This window comes from Nicotiana tabacum, chromosome 1, assembly GCF_000715075.1.
Source record: "Nicotiana tabacum cultivar K326 chromosome 1, ASM71507v2, whole genome shotgun sequence".
Taxonomy (NCBI): Eukaryota; Viridiplantae; Streptophyta; class Magnoliopsida; order Solanales; family Solanaceae; genus Nicotiana; species Nicotiana tabacum.
Genome location: NC_134080.1, coordinates 160,329,987 through 160,352,213, shown reverse-complemented (window position 1 = coordinate 160,352,213; position 22,227 = coordinate 160,329,987). Strand labels below are relative to the sequence as shown.

Genomic DNA, 22,227 nt, shown 5'->3' with positions numbered 1-22,227 from the left:
ACACTTACCTTAATGCCACGAACACAATTCAAGCCTCAACTATCACTTTACCTTTTGTTTCCACCACCAATTCGCTTGTATCTAGCCTCAATTTACTTAAAGATATCAATAAATACTAAATGAATCAATTCTAATGCATAAAAATAGGTATTCTAAAGATTTCCCCAAAAAGTCAAAAATCTACTCCGGACCCACATGGACAAAACCCGAGGTTTAAACCAAAATCCGATTACCCATCCATCCACGAACTCAAATATATAATTTATTTTGAAATCGGAACTCAAATCAAGGTCCAAATCCCCAAAATTTGAAAATCCTAAGTTCTCCCCAAAACACACAATTTCCCCCATGAAAACCCTTGATTTTGAATTGAAATCATGTGAACAGATGTTTTAGATTAAAGAAAATGAGTTAGAAATGATTTACAATTGATTTGGAGAAGAACTTTTCTTTAGAAAATCGCCAAGAGAGCTTAGGGTTTGAGAGAGTTTGAAAAATGAAGAAAAATACGTCTAAGTCCAAATTAACTGGTCGCAGATGTCGCATTTGCGACCAGGGTTCGCAATTGCGAACCGCTTCAGGACCTGTTGTCTTCGCAAATGCGAAAAATGTGTCGCATTTGCAACCATAGGAAAATCCTGTCACCTTCGCAATTATGAAGGGAACATCGCATTTGCGATTGGGAGGGCTTCACAATTCCCACCCAGTGTTCACATTTGCAAGAAGGGCCTGCCCTGGCTTGGTTCACATTTGTGACACAGGGGTCGCATTTACCAAGCTTGTCCACTTCGCAATTGCAAAGCCTGATATCGCAATTGCGAAATCAGAGGCCTGGGCAAAAATACCAGATACCAGCACTTGCTCCTAAGTCCAATTTCACACTGTGGCCTATCCAAAACTCACCCGAGCCCTCGGGGCTCCAAACCAAACATGCACGCAAGTCCAAAAATATCATACGGACTTGCTCGTGCGATCAAATCATCAAAATAACATCAACAACTATGAATTAAACCTCAAATTCATGAAATCACTCAAGAACATCAAAATTACTATTTTCTCAACTATAGGTCGGTTTTATACTAAACCAACTCCGTCCTTTACCAAATTTTATAGATTCATCTTAATTATTATTTCAAACTTGTACCGGGATCCAGAACCAAGATATGGGCCTGATACCATCAAGAAAATGCATCAATTCACTTCTAAAAACCTTTATATTTTCTAGAAAATATTTTTTTTAAACATTCATTTCTCGGGTTTGGGACCTCGGAATACAATTCCGGACATATGCCCAAGTCCAAAATTTTACTACGGACCCTACGAGACCATCGGATCTCGGGTCTGGGTACATTTACCAAGAATGTTGATCAAAGTCAACTTTATTTAATTTTAAAAGCCAATTTCCGTATTTTACTTAGTTTTCACATAAGAGCTTTCCGGAAATGCGCCCGGACTGCGCACGTAAATTAAGGTGAGACAAAAAGAGGTTTTTAAGGCCTCGAAACACAGAATTTACTTGCAACACAAGTGATGACCTTTTGGGTCATCACGTTCTTTACCTCTAAAACAACCGTTCATCCTAGAACGGACATAGAAAAGAAGTACCTGAGTCAGAGAAAAGATGGGGATATCGGCTCCGCATATCGGACTCGGACTCCCAGGTAGCTGCCTCGGTAGGCTGACCTCTCCAATGAACACAAAAGAAGGAAAACTCTTCTATCTCAACTGACGAACCTGCCGGTCTAGAATAGCTACCGGCTCCTCCTCATATGACAAGTCCTTATCCAACTAGATAGTGCTGAAATCTAACATGTGGGATGGATCGCCGTGATACTTCCGAAGCATGGACACATGAAACACTCGATGCACGACTGATAAAATCGGTGGCAACGCAAGTCTGTAAGCCACCTCTTCCACTCGATCAAGAATCTCAAACAGGCCAATGAATCTAAGGCTAAGCTTTCCCATCTTCCCAAATCTCATCACGCCCATCATAAGTGACACCCGAAGCAACACCCGCTCTCTAACCATAACGCCATATCACGAACCTTACGGTCAGCATAACTCTTTTGCCTGGACTAAGCTGTACTAAGCCTATCCTAAATAATCTTAAACTTGTCCAAGGCATCCTGTACTAAATCCGTACCTAACAACCAAGCCTCTCCCGGCTCAAACCATCCAACCGACGACCTATACTGCCTACCATATAAAGCCTCACAAGGAGCCATCCAGATGCTTGACTAGTAGCGTTGTTGTAGGCAAACTCCGCTATAGGCAAGAACTGATCCCACGATCCTCCAAAGTCAATAATACAAGCTCGGAGCATATCCTCCAAAATCTGAATAGTACGCTCGGACTGCCCGTCCGTCTGAGGATGAAATATTGTGCTCAACTCGACACGTGTTCCCAACTCACACTGGACTACCCTCCAAAAATGTGAGGTAAACTACGTACCTCGATCCAAAATAATAGACACGGGCACACCATGAAGACAAACAATCTCCCGGATGTGGATCTCGGTTAACCTCTTAGAAGAATAGGAAACTCCTACATGAATGAAATATGCTGACTTGGTCAGCCTATCAACAATAACCCACACTGCATCAAACTTCCTCTGAGTCCATGGGAGTCCAACAAAAAATTCCATAGTGATACGCTCCCACTTCCACTCAGGAATCTCAATCTTCTGGAACAAACCACTAGGTTTCTGATGCTCGTACTTTACCTACTGACAATTCAATCACCGAGCCACATACGCAACAATATCCTTCTTCATCCTCCTCCACCAATAATGCTGCCACAAATCCTAATACATCTTAGCGGCGCTCGGATGAATAGAGTACCGGGAACTATGGGCCTCCTCTAAAATCAATTCTCGATGTCCATCCATATTAGGCACACAAATACGACCCTGCATCCTCAAAACTCTATCATCTCCAACTGTAACCTACTTGGCACCTCCGTGCCACACCGTGTCTCTAAGGACACAAATAAGGATCATCATACTGCCGATCTCGGATACGCTCAAATAATGAAGAACGAGCGACTGTACAAGTTAACACACGACTGGGCTTAAAAACGTCCAACCTCACGAACTGATTGGCTAAATCCTGAATATTCAAAGCAAGCGGTCTCTCCCTGACCGGAATATATGCACGACTACCCATATTGGCTGACTTTATACTCAAAGCATCGCCCACTACATTGGCCTTTCCCAGATGATATAAGATGGTGATATCATAGTCTTTCAATAGCTCCAACCACCTTCTCTGCCTCAAATTTAGCTCCTTCTGCTTGAACAAATACTATAGACTCTTGTGATTCGTGAACACCTCACATGACACGCTATACAGATAAAGCCTCCAAATCTTCAACACGTGAACAAGGGCTTCTAACTCCAAATCATGAACTGGATAATTCTTCTCATGAATCTTCAACTGTCGTGAAGCATAAGCAATAACCTTTCCATCCTGCATCAACACCGCACCAAGTCCAATACAAGATGCGTCACAATAAATTGTATATGGCCCTGAACCTGTGGGCAAAATCAACACCGACGCCATAGTCAAAGCTGTCTTGAGCTTCTGAAAGCTCGCCTCACACTCGTCCGACCACTTGAATTGGGCACCCTTCCGGGTCAACCTGGTCATCGGGGGCTGCAATAGATGAAAACCCCTCCATAAATCGACGGTTATAGCCTGCCAAACCTAAAAAAACTCCGGATCTATTAGCTGATTCGGGTCTAGGCCAGTTCTTGACTGCCTCTATCTTCTTTGGATCCACTTGAATACCCTCTGCTGAAACAACGTGACCTAAGAATGCAATTGAACTCAACCAGAACTCACACTTCAAAAACTTAGCATACAACTGACTATCTCTCAAAGTCTGAAGAACAACTCTCAGATGCTGCTCATGCTCCTTCCGGCTGTGGGAATAGATCAAAATATCATCAATGAAGACTATCACGAACGAATCCAAGTAAGGCTTGAACACTCAGTTCATCAAATTCATAAAAGTTGTTGGGGCATTTGTCAATCCGAATGACATCACCAAGAACTCATAATGCCTATACCGAGTGCGAAAAGCTATCTTAGGGACATCGGATGCCCTAATCCTCAACTGATGGTAGCCAGATCTCAAGTCAATCTTCGAAAATAACTTGGCACCCTGAAGCTGATCAAACAAATCATCAATCCTTGGCAATAGATACTTATTCTTGATTATAACCTTGTTCAACTGCCGGTAATCTGTACACATCCTCATAGATCTATCCTTCTTCTTAACAAATAACACCAGCGCACCCCAAGGCGAGACACTATGTCTAATAAAGCCTTTATTAAGAAAGTCTTGCAACTGCTCCTTCAATTCTTTCAACTCAGGCGGGGCCACACGATACGGTGGGATAGAAATGGGTTGAGTTCCCGGAGCCAAATCAATACAGAAGTCAATATCCCTGTCGGGTGGCATACCCGACAGGTCTGAAGGAAATACCTCAGGAAACTCACGAACAACAGGCACAAAATCTACAGAATAAACCTCGGCACCATAATCACAAACATATGCCAAATAGGCCAAACACACCTTCTCGACCATACGCCGAGCCTTCATATATGAGATAACCCTATGGGTAGAATGACCAAGAGTCCCTTTCCACTCTAAACGAGGTAAACCCGTCAAGGCTAAGGTCACAGTCTTGGCATGACAATCCACGATAGCGAGGTAAGGTGATAACCAGTCCATCCCCAATATGACATCAAAATCAACCATATCCAAAAGTAACAAAACTCGAGTCTCAAGACCTCCAATCACCACTATACATGAACGATGGACACGATCTACCACAATAGAATCACCCACCGGTGTAGACACATATACATGAGCACTCAAAGAATCACTAGGCATGACCAAATACGGTGCAAAATAAGATGACACATAGGAGTATATATATCCTAGATCAAATAGAACTGAGGCATATCTACTACAAACCAGAACAGTACCGGTGATAACTGCATCGGAAGCCTCAGCCTCAGGCCTGGCTGGAAGAGCATATCATTGGGGCTGGGCTCCACCACTCTGAACTACATCTCTGGGACGGCCTCCTGCTGGCTGGCCTCCACCTCTAACACCTCTACCTCTACCTCTAGCTAGCTGAGCGGGCGGTGGAATACTCGGTGCCTGAACCATGACATGGGAACCCTGATGTTGAGAGCTGCTCGGTGCTCGAGGGCAAAATCTAGCAATATGCCTCGTATCACCACAAGTATAACAAGCCCTCGACTGCTGAGACTACTGACCCTGACGGTCTGAATAACCACTCTAAAAACTCTGGAGTGGAGGTGCACTGTAGGGAAACTGATTTGAATATTGCATATGAGAAGAACGACCACCTGGAGTACCATGAGAAGCCTGAAGTGCTGAATGAAACAGTCTGGGAGGATGGCCCCTACCAAAAGAATCTCTGCCTCCAGATGAGGCCCCACTGAACCTGTCCGAATGAAGAGGCATCTTATTAGACCCCTGACCACTCCCCTGTTATAGAACCATCTCAACTCTCCTGGCCACATTGGTCGCATCCTGAAAAGAAATCTCGCTCCCCGTCTCCTTAGCTATCTGTAATCGAATAGGCTGAATGAGTCCATAAATGAACCTTCTCTCTCTCTCTCTCTCTCTCTCTCTCTCTCTTAGTGGGAAGTATAATAAGAGCATGACGGACCAAGTCAATAAATCTGGTCTCGTACTGAGTAACAGTCATAGAACCCTGCTGGAGACGCTCAAACTGCCTCTAGTAGTTCTCCCTCTAAGTGATAGGAAGAAACTTCTCCAGAAATAGCTGAGAGAACTTATCCCAAGTCAAAGCTGGTGACCCAGCTGGTCTATCCAAACAATAATCTCTCCACCAAGTCTTGGCGGATCCAGACAAATGAAAAGCAGCAAAGTCGACCCCATTGGTCTCCACTATCCCCATATTCCAAAGAACCTTATGGCAGCTGTCCAAATAATCTTTGGGACCCTCAGAAGATGTACCACCAAAAGTAGTAGTAAAAAGCTTGGTGAACCTGTCCAATCTCCACAAGGCATCAAAAGATATAGCTGGCTCCTCACCGGTCTGTGCCACAACACCAGGCTGAACTATCCCAATTGGCTAAGCTGCTAGAGTCTGAAACTGGGGAGCCATCTGCTCCGGAGTGCGAGTAGCAGGAGTCTAGGCTCCTCCTCTAGCTTGAGAGACGGCTGGTGCTACAGGAAGCAAGCCTTCCTGGGCGACACTCTCCATAAGGCCCACTAGACGGACCAGAGCATCCTGAAGTACCGGGGTGGCGATGAACCCCTCTGGGACCTGAGCTGGTCCTGCTGGAACTGTCTGGGATGGAACCTCATCGTCAAACTCAACTTGAGGCTCCGCCGCTGGTGCTGCTGCTCGAGCTCTGGGTTGAGCCCTACCTCTGCCTCGGGCCCTAGCACAGCCTCGACCTATAACCCCTTCAGGAGCTGCTACTACGGGCTCAGGCTTTTTGGTCAGCTGATGAAACGGACGTATTCTCACCAACTGTGAAAGAACAGAGTGGAAGTTCAACTAGCATTGGAAATCAAGTCGCACGATAGGAAAAAATAAAAAGTTTTTCCTAACTCTGTAGCCTCTGGGGATAAATACAGACGTCTCCGTACCGATCCCTCAGACTCTACTAAGCTTGTCCGTGAATTGTGAGACCTAATCAACCTAGTGATCTGATACCAACTTATCACGACCCGGATTTTCCACCTTCGGGAGTCGTGATGACGCCTACTAGTGAAAGCTAGGCAAGCCAATCATTCCAAATATTTTACCTTTTCCATTTTTATTCCTTTAACAGTTGTGAATTAACATTATATAAATAGCGGAAATAAGAAATGTAACAATTTAATAATAACACCGATACCAATACATAAACATAAGCTACCCAGAACTGGTGTCACAATCTCACAGACTATCTAAGAATACTACAAACAGGGTCCGAACAAAATAGATACATGTCTGTCTCTGAAATAGTAAAGAACAGAAGGAAAACTAGATAGGAAGGGGACGTCAAGGCCTGCGGACGCCTACATAACTACCTCGGATCGCCTGATGGACTGAAGGCAGACCTCATTGTGGTCCAAAAGCTGCAGCTCCGAGATCTTCACATAGTGCAGAGTATAGTATCGACACAACCGACCCTATATGCTGGGAAGTGCCTAGCATAAAGTTGGCGAAGTAGTGACGAGGCTAGGGCAAGACTACCAAATAAACCTATGCAGTTAAATCATATACAGAGGAAAAATAAAGACAGAAATTTACAGTTAAAGATGGGAGGGGGAAAACATGTTGTGGGGAATATCAGGTAACAACAGAAAACCAATAGAAGAATGTAAAGAAATCCATAATTCAATTAGCAGCAAGAATCAAGAACTCAATAACACGTGCACGACATCACCCTTTGTGCTTTTACTCTCATCCTTACCATAAAAATCAATAGAATCGGCACGACATCACCCTTCGTGCTTTTACCTTACATAATCATGGCACAAAATTATCTTTCGTGCATTATCAGTCATATTGTGGCATGTCATTGCACATCGTGTGACATAACATCACCCTTCGTGCTTTTACCTCACAATATCGGTACGGCATTACCCTTCGTGCTTTAACACTCTCAAAATAATGCACGACATCACCCTTTGTATTTTACACTCTTACCCAGGCAACAATCACAAAACAATTTGGGCAAGGGAATCAATAATATCACAATAAAATTCCGGCAAGGGAATAATAGCATAACAATAATATCCTGGTAAGGGAAACAATATCATGAGTCATAACATCCCGGCAAAGAAGATAATATCAAAAGAAATAACATCCCGGCAAGGGAGACATATCATAAACCTCTTCCCTTTTCCACAATTACTTCACAACTAATTCTTAACTTGAGCCAACACTCTACAATGTTCAATTACCAACAATACTTCCACAATCCTTGTTCAATAATAGAAAACATCATATAAAGCATGAATAATACGAAATAGAGTCACGTTAATCATAGTATAAGACTCACGGGCATGCTTGACACCGACGTATAGATACTCGTCACCACACCTATACGTCGTACTCAACAATTAACACATAACAAATAGGACACAACTCCTAATCCCTCAAGCTAAGGTTATACCAAACACTTACCTCAATGCCATGAACATAATTCAAGCCTCAACGAGATACCATCACTTGCTCCTAAGTCCAATTTCACTCCGTGGCTTATCCAAAACTCACCCGAGCCCTCAAGGCTCCAAACAAACATGCACGCAAGTCCAAAAATATCATACAGACTTGCTCGTGCAATCAAATCATCAAAATAACATCAACAACTATGAATTAAACCTCAAATTCATGAAATTACTCAAGAATATCAAAATTACTATTTTCTCAACTATAGGTCCGTTTTATACCAAACCAACTCCGATCTTTACCAAATTTTGCAGATTCATCTTATTTATTATTTCAAACTTGTACCGGGATCCGGAAACAAGATACGGGTCTGATACCATCAAAAAATACATCAATTGACTTCTAAAAACCTTTTTATTTACAGAATATGATTTTCTTTAAAAAATTATTTCTCGGGCTTGGGACCTCAGAATTCGATTCCTGACATATGCCCAAGTTCCAAACTTTACTATGGACCCTACGAGACCGTCGGATCACGTGTCCGAGTCCGTTTACCAAGAATGTTGACCAAAGTCAACTTTATTCAATTTTAAAAGCCAATTTCCATGTTTTACTTAATTTTCACATAAAAGCTTTCCGAAAACGCGCCCGGACTGCGCACGTAAATCGAGGTAAAATAAAAAGAGGTTTTTAATGTCTCGGAACACAGAATTTTCTTGCAATACAAGTGGTGACCTTTTGGGTCATTACACACATATGATCAGATTTATTGGATTCTTACACGAGACAGAGTTTTCTCTGTAAAATCCATCTACAACTCGCTAAATCTAATTATAAATTATTCACACTCCTACAAATAGATTTGGAAACTCAACATTCCACCAAAAATATCTTGTTTCCTTTGGTTAATTTCACACAACCGCCTCCCAACTGCTATGTACCTTACACGCATAGGTTTCCTAGATTCCCTCTTTGTGTCCAATGCCGCATGGCACCTGAAATGACCACACATATTTTTCTAGAATGCCCCAAAGCAATCCAAATATGGACTAGCCTCAAGCTAACCCTTCCACCACAAGTTACTAGTTCAACTCACGTAGAAAACATCCAATGGCTCCACAGCCTAATTTATATAACTCTACCTTCCACCCTCTATAGTATCCCTTCCACCATTTTTCTTTCTTTTGCATTTTGACAAATATGGCATATCCGGAACAAAAACACGTTGGAACATAAAAATTTGCTTATAAATGCTCCCTTGGTCATCAATATGGCCACTGAATACTACTTTCTAACATAAAACAAAAACAAAAAACACCTCCCCAGCCCTCTATACATAAAGAGGCAACCCCCCAAGCAACTCCTTACAAACTCAATGTAGATGGAGCTGCTTCACTCACTCTCAAACACTACGGCATAGATGGGGGTTTTCGTGACCCAAGTGGCAAATGAATCTTGGGATTTGCAGGTACATCACCCTCAACAACCAGTACCCATGCAGAACTATATGCACTGCTCATGGGTCTGAAACTTGCTGTCCGGCGCAATCTCGCACCCATCGTCATTGAAATAGATGCCCAGGAGATCCTTGGTATGTTTGTCAAGCACAACATTCATTACACTGCAAGTTGTTACTACTACAACTGGGTAGACCTACTATTCACCATATCTACAGGGAGTAAAATTCTGTTGCAGATAGTTTAGCAAAGTATGGAGCAATGCATGCAACGGGGAACAATAACCTCCTTTTTGCCAATCCACCACCTTTTCTCGAGCTTTTCTACCAACAAGATAAAGCAGGAACCCTATATCAGAGGCTCGTTAAAAAACCAACCACAGTTGTTCCTCCGCTATCTAGTTTTTGTAATAGTAACTTTTTGTTTAGTAGTGAACCCCATACGGGGGAGTTTGTAACAACTCACAATATTACTAGCATAACCCCTGTGATGCTTATAGCGCATCTGTCCCCCTGTAATATTACTACTATTTAATTTTTAATATAAGTACTTCTTTTATGACAAAAATAAAATAAAATGAAAGGGACAGAAAGAAAACGATAAAACCAAAATATTGGTAGTTCTATATACAAAAAACGTTAGTGATGCATTCGGATCATATTAAGTCAACTTTCCTGTGAATTAGAAATAATTATAAAGTTTAAATTGTGTACATTGAAAGTGCATGAAATTTTGATATTGTTAGATTAAATTGATTTAGAATGACATATTAACATGTATTCCTTTGTATAAAATTTGATACAGCAACTTAAACAAATAAAAAAAATGGATTAAATTATATTTGATAGAACAATATTTCTTTACATCTCTCTCACACACACACACGCGTGCGCGCGTGCGCACACACACATATATATATATATATAAAAGAGGAAATGTAAAAGATGACTTGACACCTCTCTTTGGTCAAAGATTCTATTTATCTTTTTTCTGCTTTTATTTACTTTTTCTCTACTTTTTTATATATTTAATAATAAGAATAAATGTCACCTCTCTTTGGCCAATGATTCTATTTATCTTTTTTCTCCTTTTATTGACTTTTTCTCTACTTTTTTATTTATTTAATAATAAGAATAAATGTTATTGTAGTTATAAGAATAAATGTGTCATTTACTACTACACTAATTCATATTCCTTACCATTAGAAAACTAAGAAGTCCCAATATTTAAGTGCCTCAATTATTATTACAACCTTTCATATTCCTTATGGATCATTTTATAAGCTGCCCAAAAATTATTTTACTCAAAGTTATGGAAGCGGATTTAGCCTTAAATTTTGAGGTAAGTTCACATGTCTCTGTCTTTGTAACTGAGTTGATGCATTTTAACTAATAGCTCGGTAAACTGATGTTCTTTTGGCATTTTTTTTCTTCTTCTTTCTGTTTATGTAAAGATAGCATGATGGAGAATTTGTTTGTGTTCTTCGGCCTCTTCATGACCCCAGTACTTTGGTAAGCCTTGATTTATTACTTGTAAGGAAGAATATATATATATATATATATATATATATATATATATAATTCTCACATGTTATTTTTCTTTTTATTTGTTTCAACAATATATGCTTTTTAACTATGAGACTACTTTTGTCATGTGTTTTTTCTTTCAATTTGGATCACAAAAATTTGATATTCAGATAGTTCCAGGATCAGTTTCAAGGAACACTCATTCCAATTTAGAGGTTCCGAACTTCTACAGCATATCAAGACCAACAAAATTACTCATGTGTCGATAAATGTATGTTTACTTAAACTATAAGAATATTTTCTCTTTTTTCTGCTTTATTTCGGGGTCACATAAAATCACATAATCTAATTTCAGGTGTTCGAGGGTAACACATCTAAGCATTTAAGGTTTTCAAATTAAAGTAACAACTTAGTGTAAGTGTATTCCTGATTTGTACTTGTAGGGGAGTACAATAATAAAAAAAGATAAATAGAATTTAATTTGATTGAGTGCTTTTACGCTTTTCTATTTAATTTTTCTAGCCTTTATACGTTACATTCATATTTTGTCTTTCGATGTTTGTTATCGATTAATTTCTTCATTGTTATGGCTAACTAATTTTTCTTACTTTTTATTTTTGTTTGCAGTTCAACTCTTTATAGAACTAAGATCAACATCTATATTATTGTTTAGTTTTTAAAGTTTTGGAGAATTTATTATCCCTTCAAAAATTAATTTGATAGTCGAATTGAATTTGGGTCGATCAAAGATCGACTTCCAATAATTTTGAGAAATAAAACTAGGCATTTTATAAATATGAAACACATTGTTATCTTGGCCAGATGCTTCGGTCTGTAAGGTGGTTGTGCGGGAAATATGAATAAATCTGGCTCACGTTGTAAAGAAGGTTATCTGTTAGTTACTTTATTTTAAAATTATTATTAAATGTTGATCGAATTTATATTGAAGTCAAACTAACAACTCTAAGTGAACAAGAAAAGAAAAATCAAATTAGTAAAATATCAGTCAGGTTGCATGTTTTTTCCTGAGAAAGTCAAAAATATCATTTTAAAAATTCAATGATGATGTTATTCATGCCTGCGAGAAGCGCGACCAATTTCACTAGTCTCTAAGTATAAAAACCTTTCGATAAAGAGTATTTGAGATTGTCTTTACTGTCGCCATCCCTTTCCACCCTGGAGATGTGTCCTCTCCAATAACAGTTATTTCTCTAAGTATTCCCTTAAAAAAATTGCAGAAAATTAAGACACCCTATTTATCTCTTCCTTAAATGTGTATCATTAATTTCGTTCCTTATTATTGTGGCCACACCAAAAGATTGTAACGTATAAGTTACGATATTGCTTTAAACTCAAAAACTCCATTGTCAATGTATAGTCTTTTCTATGAAAATGATGAATGATAATTCACTGTTAGTTGATAAATAGAGGTGAAATTTAGGTGGGTTCACATAGTGGTCATAGGCGGCAGAGAAAGTGGAGAATAAGGTGGTGGCTTAATTTTGCAGCGTCAAGGAGAGCCCACATGATGAGATAAAATTGTGTTTGTGAATGAGTGAATTCTCTTTTTACAGTATGAGAGTGTTGAATGTAGATGAAAAATGGATTGCTGGCCCGTCCGATGGTGTATCCGATGAATTAAATTAGAGAGAGACGTGTATTTGTAAAGATCGGCCCAAAAAGTTAAAGTGTAGAGTAGAGTGAAATTGTGCTAAATTTTCTTGGGACAATGAATGTTTAGCTTCTACAGTATCTATGAGTCATGCTAATGCAATTTTACTCCTTACTGGTTATTGCTATCTTTTTTCTTGTAAAAATAAAGCTGCAATTAGCAGATCATATAGTTTATGCTTATGTTGCTATATTTTTTATTTTAAAAAGAAGGTTGCAATTAGCCGATCATATACCACGACTACCGTTAATATTCTTCCAAGATAGTGGTTGATCTGGTATGTTTACAAAAAAAGAAGAGAATATTCACTTTTGCTATTGGTTGATATAGCATGCCGTTAATTTATCGCGTAGATCTGCCTGGTTCATTCCTTTAGATACAATCAATTGATCATTATTTTCTTCCCATAATTAAAGGCATAAAGTTGATATAGCATGCCGTTAATATAATATTTTGTTCTGAAACCACACTTAACACATCAATTATATATGCAATTGTAATGATTTGCCTACACAACCGATATAATTAAGATTTAGCAATAGCTAATTTCTTCATCAATAGTTAGAAATTATTAGAATATTTGTATTTCTTTTTGTAACTCCTTAGAACTAAACTTATGTTTATTTCTAAGTTAAATTTTTTATTTTTTATTTTTTGTATTAATTATTAATTTTTTCCAAAAATGCAAGTTTAACCTGCGCGAAGCGCGGACAACTTAACTAGTAATAATAATATAAAGGAGGGAAAAATAATGCTGACATGTCACATCTCTATGACCAAGGATTCTATTTATCTATTATCTTAAATTTTTGGCTTTTTTCCTCTCATTTTGATACAATAACCAATTATCGCATTTAAAAAATACTCCCTCCGTTCCAATTTATGTGAACCTGTTTGACTGGGCACGGAGTTTAAGAATAAAATGAAGACTTTTGAAATTTGTGGTCCTAAACAAGTCCAAATGGGGCCAGAGTATTTGTGTGGTTATAAAAGCTTCTCATTAAGGGTAGAGTCATAACTTTAAGCTAAATTATTACCAAATTTAGAAAGGGTTCATTCTTTTTGGAACGGACTAAAAAGGAAATAGGTTCACATAAACTGGAACATAGGGAGTATGTTTTAATTGGAACTCAACAATACATGATGTAAGGTATAAAGAGTGCCATTTCAACTTTCAATTGCCGTTTCAAATTGGTTATTATAATATATGTACATTAATTACTAATTAATACACTAATACTAATTTTATTACAATTATACGTTACAATCTATTTCTATTATACTCAATATAAGTTACTAATTGAATTGGCTACTATAAATACTAAAGTAAATCTTCTCATGATCCACATAACTTTGGCCTATTATTCTTCATCAATCCTTCCTCTCCTTTAATTCAAACTCTCTATATAGAATATTTTTTTACCTCTTTTCCAGCTTCTATATTTTGCCCCAATTATTATTTCATATCTAATATTTGTGCATAATTTTTTATTGATTAGGGAGTGGAGTGGAAGAGTGGGGAATAAAAAAGCATATAAAGTTATTTGTGGCAGTATTCTTTTAGGCTGTTGTAGGGTTGCAGTTAATGCTCGAATTTAAATGTAAAAAGCTTTGCCTTTACTTTGCTCTTTCTGCTAAAGATTCGTTATTTTATCAAATGATTCCGCATGATTATGTATTTATGTGCTTCACCTTTCGTAATTCTTCCACAAGTATGAAATTTGTCACAAATTTTAAAATTTTCATTGCACTACTCATGATTCTCTTATTTTAGAGCAACTGAAAAATCTATTTTCACCCGTATTCTATTTGTTAGTTTTGTTCATGTGTGTGTATATATATATGGATATTCTATTCTATATCCGGCATTATCAAACGTGAGGTATGTGTAAAATTTGACATAATGAAGTCGTAAAATAGTGGTCAGCAATGTATAAAATCCATTATATTTTAGTATTTAGACTTCTTGGGAATTTTAATTATTCCAACGATGTGGAAACATGTCAAAGACGAGGTATGTATAAAATTTATAGTAAGCCTTTTGATTTAATATTCCGTGACAACAAATGCTAAAAATTGCATATGAATCCCAAATCACGTTTGATATTTCCTTCTGAGAAATATCATAGAAATGCAGTTACCGTACTTTTTGGTGCATTTACAGTATGTTTGTAATTAAATTGACGGCATATAGATATATTTTCGAAAAAAAAAAATGAAACAAAAAAGGAAATGAGAAGAGAATAATCACTTCAAAAAGATCCAATAATCCGATGCATCCTACATGGTGGAACAATGTATAGAGATGAAGTCCTAGCGGCCTTTGATCTGTTTAAAGTTTTTATTTCATTTTTTGAGTTTTATGATGTTTTATATAGGTACGAATTATTAACTTTTCAAGGAAATGAAATCAAATTAGTCAAAGAATATCGTATATATAAATATATGTACACACTTATTATACTTATATTAGGGGGAAAATAAAGACTTTATTATGAGAAATAAAAATGTAACCAAATATTTATAAGATAAGAGTTCCTAAAATTGTAAAAATAGAAACAAAGGGAAAAAATGTTTTTGTAATTCTCTCACCAAAACAAAATGAAAACGTCAATAATAGATTGACAAATTAAAGGTCTCAAAAGAGAAGTTTTAAGACCAAATATTTGAAAACATTAAAAATATTCAATTATACTTTTGGTTGAGATAAATATTTGAATATTTAAAAAAAAATAAAAATTAACAGGGTATACTATAGCTGTATATATATATATATATATATATATATATATATATATATATATATATATATATATATATATATATATATATATATATATATATATATATATATATATATATATATATATATATATATATATATATATATATATATATATATATATATATATATATATATATATATATATATATATATATTGCTTGACTTTTTATAAGGCCTTTACCCAACTTGTGATTAAATAAAATAGAAATGATCCTCTCATTAGTTGAGGCTTGAGCTTCTTAATTCGCACAATCAAATGAGAATTTTCATTACGTGTGTGTATCTTTAGCTAGATTGTATATAAATAAAATTACCTTTTGATTTCTGTCGCTTTTTCTTCTTTTGCTTTCATTTTTCCCGATTATTTCTTTGGGTAATATTAGGTAGTGTGTCAACATAGAAGACGTTTTATTTAAATCCTGCACCAGCTGTTCCACCTGATAAGTCATTGTAAGATGTAGTTTGACTTATCAACTCTAATATGTTTGATATAAAACATATTCATGTACACAAGTTGAGTGCTTAATTCGTCCCCTTTTCATTTTCTTGATCAAAATTTAATGTTGCATCACCCCTATCATGTTAAAATAAGCAGATATATAACTTGTCTCGTTCGTTACATGTGGTCAGCAAATCCTTTGTATATATTCTTGGTGGGCTAATAATCTATATTATAGGTTAATTAACTTCGTTCAAAAAAATTACTTGATTAAAAAACCTTATAAATCCTTTTTATTGCGGAATTTAAAATTCAACTACTCGTTTTAGCCTTGTTCAGGTTTGGGGCAAAACTATGGGGACGTCTCTTAGAATGGCTTAATTTTGTTATTTGCGACTCTAAATATCTCTTAGAATAGCCTAATTTTGCAAATCAAGTTGACACTTCAATAATATCAAAAAAAGGTTTAGGATATTATATTAAAGATGATGTGAATGCCGAGATGTTTCTTGTCACGATCCAATTCTCACCATAGGCTGTGATGACGCACAATGCTATCGTTAGCCAAGCCAACAATTTAACAGCACGATAATAGGCAGTTCATTGTACATCTTAAAACAATGGTAAAAATATGCCTAGAACACTTTGTCGCATTCGCGAAGGGCTTAATTTTGAGTTCGCGGTCTCTTTGTCGCATTCGCGAAGGGCAATCTGCCCAGCCGCTTATTCCTTGTGTTCGCGCCCCCATGTCGCATTTGTGTAGGCAAAAATATGCGGACCAAGTTCCTTCTCTGTGTTCGCGACTCCCCTGTCACGATCGGGAAGAACAAACTAGGAGCCCACAATTCCTTCATCCCGAACACGTGTTTTTCATCGCATTCGTGAAGCACAACACCAACAACAACAACCAGAAGCAAAAAACACATCAACTTGGTCGGAAACACACCCGAGGTCCCGGGGACCCCGTCCAATCATACCAACCAATCTCATATCTTATCCATACTTATGCAAAGGCTCGAAACTCTATGAATAACATCAAAACCACGAATCAACAATTAAAATCTTTCTTTTAACTTTCAAACCTTGAAATTTCACTAAACACATCCAAATCACACTTAGACATTCCAGATCACAGCCAAACTTCACACACAAGTTACAATCAACTAAGTGAACCTATCCAACATTCCAAAACACTGACCGAAGTATGATAACACAAAGCCCACTCAAAGTCAAACTTAGCCAATTCAAAACCTTCAAAATGTAAAATTTCGATAATAAGCGTTGAATCACTCCCTGACCACCCGATCCTCAACCTGAACATATGCCTTAGTCTGAAATACCCTTACAAACCTGTAAGAACCTTGAAATCCAGATTCGGAGGTCGTTTACTCAAAAGTCAGACATTATCTAACTCTTCCAACTTAAAGCTTCCGAATTGAGAATTATTCTTCCAAATCAACTCAGAACTTCTCATAAATCAAAACTAACTTCATATGCAAGTCATAATACATGTAGTGAATCTACTCAAGGTCTCGAACTGCTGAACGGCATGATAGGGCTCAAAATGACCCGTCGTGTCGTTATATTCTCCTCCACTAAAATATACGTTCATCCTCGAACACGCTAAAAACACCTCCAAAGTTTCCAAAATTGATGTATAAATCCTCGTGCACCTACTTGTGCCACCACAATCCATATGATCACATTAGCTCAGCCAAGACTGAAGATCCTTCCTGCTACCTCAATCCACATGCCTTAGAACCAAATTCCAACATCTTAAATTTCCAATAAGGTCCAATTCTAGTGAACGTACTTTTTATCAATCTCTACAAGTTGTACCAAAACATACATATATACATAAGTCGTAACCACACGATGTACCACATCGCTCATATGCCCATAGTACTATCATCCAACCATAAAAGCTGTAAATTTTCGAACTCGATACCGATAATATACCTCAGGACACATAATAACTTTGTTCCAGATCTCGCAAAACTACAATGATGAAGCAGATGTGTTGAAACTCATAAACACCTGTCATACCAACAAATCATAGAGCTCATCCGCTTGACAAGAATCATTTCCACACTCTGAACTGATTAGTGACATTCCTCCTCTAAACATACATTATACCAATCCAATTGCACTGGCTCCAGGTCCAACAACCTCATCTCATCCAGTACAAGCTGCTCGATCGATAAGCCACATCAAACACCATCTAAAATCCCATACGACACCATCCATATGCCAACGAGCAATAACTCGAATATGATCGATAAGGAAAGGAAGCATGAGCACCAAAACTGTCCAACATATGTAAAAAATATAACAACCAAATAGAATGCTACAAACCTATCCAACCAAAACACACAAAATAATCACAAGGAATCGTACCTAACATCTTACCATTGCTGCGCATAATCCAATCCGAACATCATACCCGTGGCGATGTGCCACTCTATCCACACATAAGAATTTGCATGGGAATATCCATCGAGCCAAAATGCTCATACTCACTAGTCAAACATATATCAACCACAAGCATGCCAAGTGCATAAACATAACTCTAGGGAGACGGATAGAATCATGGGCTACAAAGGGCCAGGCACGACGAAGGTGCAATAAAAAAACCAGCATCTCGAGAGCCATCTCACTCATATAACACCACAAGCCTACACATGACCACAATAAGAATGCTAGTACTCAAGCCGCCTCACAACCCACATAGCATAAAAGAGTAACACTTGAAATAGATGATGACAAGAATAACATCCACCATGCCCAAAGTCTCATCCACAGACAACTACAATGTTGAATAAACATATTTGATGTGATGTAAAACATACACCCACATTAGGCCCGCCAATGGACCTCTAAACCCATTCTGAACACCTCAAAATATGTAAATATCCTTTCAAAATCCACCATGAACCTATCCATGACAATACAAACAATTATCAAGTCTTGAACAAACTCCCATAGTCTGTAACGAACATTGCGCCTCTCAAAAATAAATTTTCCAATCTATGACAGTACCAGAATCTCCATACCTGATCTCAATCTCTCCCACTTAAATGATTGACTCGTCACATCCACACAATTATGCAATGAGAGATACTCCCACAACCTTCCGCAAATCTGTACATCCAAGGCTACCAACCAGGCTATTCCAGTAGTCCTAATCAAGAATCCGCAAATAAAAGAACAAATGCCTCTTCCAAAAAATACACCATTCTCAAAAGACACAAAAATAGTGCTAGTATACTGTGAACATCTGAAATATCCCCCGCTCTTTCGAGTTCGTGACATTCCTGTAATTGAACCGCAACCTTGACCCTTCAACACTGCTCACTGCATCTATCATGTTATTATAAGAGAATACAAGAATTTCATCATAACTCCTGAACCACCAGAAAAATGAGCACTTTATCAGTTAGAAACCCCTTTTCGTTAACTCATTTCAGGAGAAAATCGCAACACGCAACCGACTTTCCATGACTGGAGAAGACACAAACCTCAAATTATAGTCAAAATCGTCATAAAATCCATTTGCACTTAATGAAACCATTAAAACTAAGTCTTCTAAATCAATTGAGTCACGCAGACTGCCAAACCCACAGAGTATAGCAACAAAACACCTGTATGGCCCTATCACATCAATGGAACTGATCACTTTTCTTACCATAATGATTCAAACCACTACTAAACTAACCACACTTCTTCAGATTTTCTCTTGACCTGAACACTTCTCTCATCAGCATACAATGGATCAAAGCAACACTTGTCTCGAATAACCCTCACATAACACAAGACCATGTCGTCTCAATACCTGTAAGTCATTTTATACCCTTTCATGAACTCAATAGTACCCCTAACTGATACGTTCGCTCCGATAAGACCTTCTGCGAATTTGATACTGTTCCTTCTATTTCTCTAACACTGCACTGCAAACCGAGTGATAACATAGAAATACTCCAAGTTTCTTTCACATTTAGTTGCAAAACTCAATCCTCATCCATACAACTAACCCAAAAATCCTTATGCACCACAGCTTAATTCTTATATATACTAGAACCATTATTGAGAGTTGCCTATTGTAAGTTAGTCCCGATTGTATGACCAAAAAACTAGTGTTTTGTTAGCAAATAAATATTCCAAAAAAAAGCAACTGAATGAATCCTTCCCTTGCATATCATATTCACGAGAAGTATAAAATCTGAGTCATACCCACAATCTTCACATGAATCAATAAGGTGAAGTATAGCACACATCCATTAGATTCCTTGCTCGAACCCTTGATGTTCTCTTCCTCAGTCATAACTAATCCATCAATGTACCGAAATCCAGAAACTACTAAGACATATGACAACGTGACCTAATCGCCGACGATATACTTTCCCACTTGGCGTTAAGCCACAATCACATAAAATAAGAACCCACAATAACTCCTTCTCAGTTACCACGATCCCGCACTATTACCCAATTGAATTCTCATAAGTTCAGGTTGCACAAATCATGGCACAACTCGAATTATCAACCCCGATGCACACTCATCTTTGTGATAATTGATCACGTCTAATTTACACCCCAATTAAGGGAACATGAAACAGTCGTTACAATAATAAACCCAAAGCGAAACAGGGTCAAATCCACAAGGAGTTTAGATTGGGTGTTAAGGTAAATTCTTAAGAGAGAAACTCGAAATAACTAGATTTAACTTTCAAACAAAAATGTGTATTAATTTTGCTAAATTAAACTACTAAGTTTTTTTACTAGCTAGCACACAACTAATAATTAAAGTATTTTTGATGTTTTATCGAATAGAGAAAATTCTAAGGTTGTAACTTTAACCTAGGTGTAAATCTAGTGGGTAGAGTAAATTTATGCTTGCTTGATAGATCTGAATTTGTTATGATTCTCAATACACAAGTGTTCACTCAATACCTCTCGGTTAAAGAGTGATTATGCCCAAATTGGCTCTCTCAAGTCCAAATGCGTAGCAATGAAAGCAATTGAATATTTATAATGACTCTCAATAGACAAGTACTCACTCAATACCTCTCGATTAAAGAGTGATTATGCTTAAATTGGCTCTCTCATATCCAAACGGTAGCAACGAAAGCAATTGAATATGAGTCCAAGTTAGGTTATCCCTATCTCTAGTTCAAATCACTTAATTAAACTGCTAAATACTTTAACTAGTTTAATTTCTTGTTAGCCAAGTTTTTCTAGACTTAATTCCTCTTTCTCAAGTAAGAACAAAGTTAGATAGACATGAATAAATATTTGCAATTATTAATTCTAACTTTAAAGCATAAACAAGGCTAAATAACAATAACCTAATCAATAGCAAGAATTAATATTAAACACTCATAAGTTTTACACACTAGGGTTGGATCACAACCCTAGATAAAAATCTAGCTACTCATGGCAATGAACATATAAATATTAAAAAAAAGTAATTAAAGATATAAAGCTAAAACAAAATGGAAAGTTAATTGATCCTCTATAATTAAAGCTCAAAATTTTTCCCAATTATCTAAGAATAACTGCCAACTGCTACTACAATATGAAAAGATGTCCTATAAAAGTGAAACTAGCCTATTTACAGTGCTGCAAAATTTCTGACAAAAATACCTATGGAGGGTTCTACGACCGCACTGTAACTTCTACTGGCCGCACTTTGTTGGGTTAATGTTGCGGTTACTTTCAGTTGGAGGAGTTTTGCGGCCGCACTTTAGCTTATGCGGCCGCATTTCAGCTTCTTCGGCCACATATGAATTGTTGCGGGCTATATTTTGAGGAGGCTTCAGACTTGTTAGATTACACATTCTCTGATATTTTAGGCTTTATCAGTGCGAACCTATTTTGTGGAATAAGTGCGACTGCACATTTTAGTCTGCAGACTACACTTCTGCCTAAAATCCCTGAAGCTCCAGTTTTTCTTCTGTGGCTACATTTCATCTTTTCTACACCACACTTGCTTTTGCGTCCTCAGATTAAATTCTGTGGACCACATTTTTCTTATCATTTCTCCTCTTTACTGAACTTGGCTAGATCATCTCCTTTTTGAGTTATTTTTCTTTATTAAGTTCACATTCTCCATCACAGCTGCAATTCAATCATTTCAACTAGATTTGGAGACAAAAATCATTACTTCGGACTA

General features: G+C 37.4%; 1 long non-coding RNA gene across 1 annotated transcript; it reads left to right on the top strand.

The window, feature by feature from the left end:
- Positions 1-10,838: 10,838 nt before the first annotated feature.
- LOC142182554 (uncharacterized) lies at positions 10,839-12,174 on the top strand. The gene is made up of 3 exons (XR_012711369.1): positions 10,839-10,977; positions 11,090-11,147; positions 11,343-12,174. It is a non-coding gene; the product is annotated as an uncharacterized LOC142182554 (long non-coding RNA).
- Positions 12,175-22,227: the final 10,053 nt, after the last annotated feature.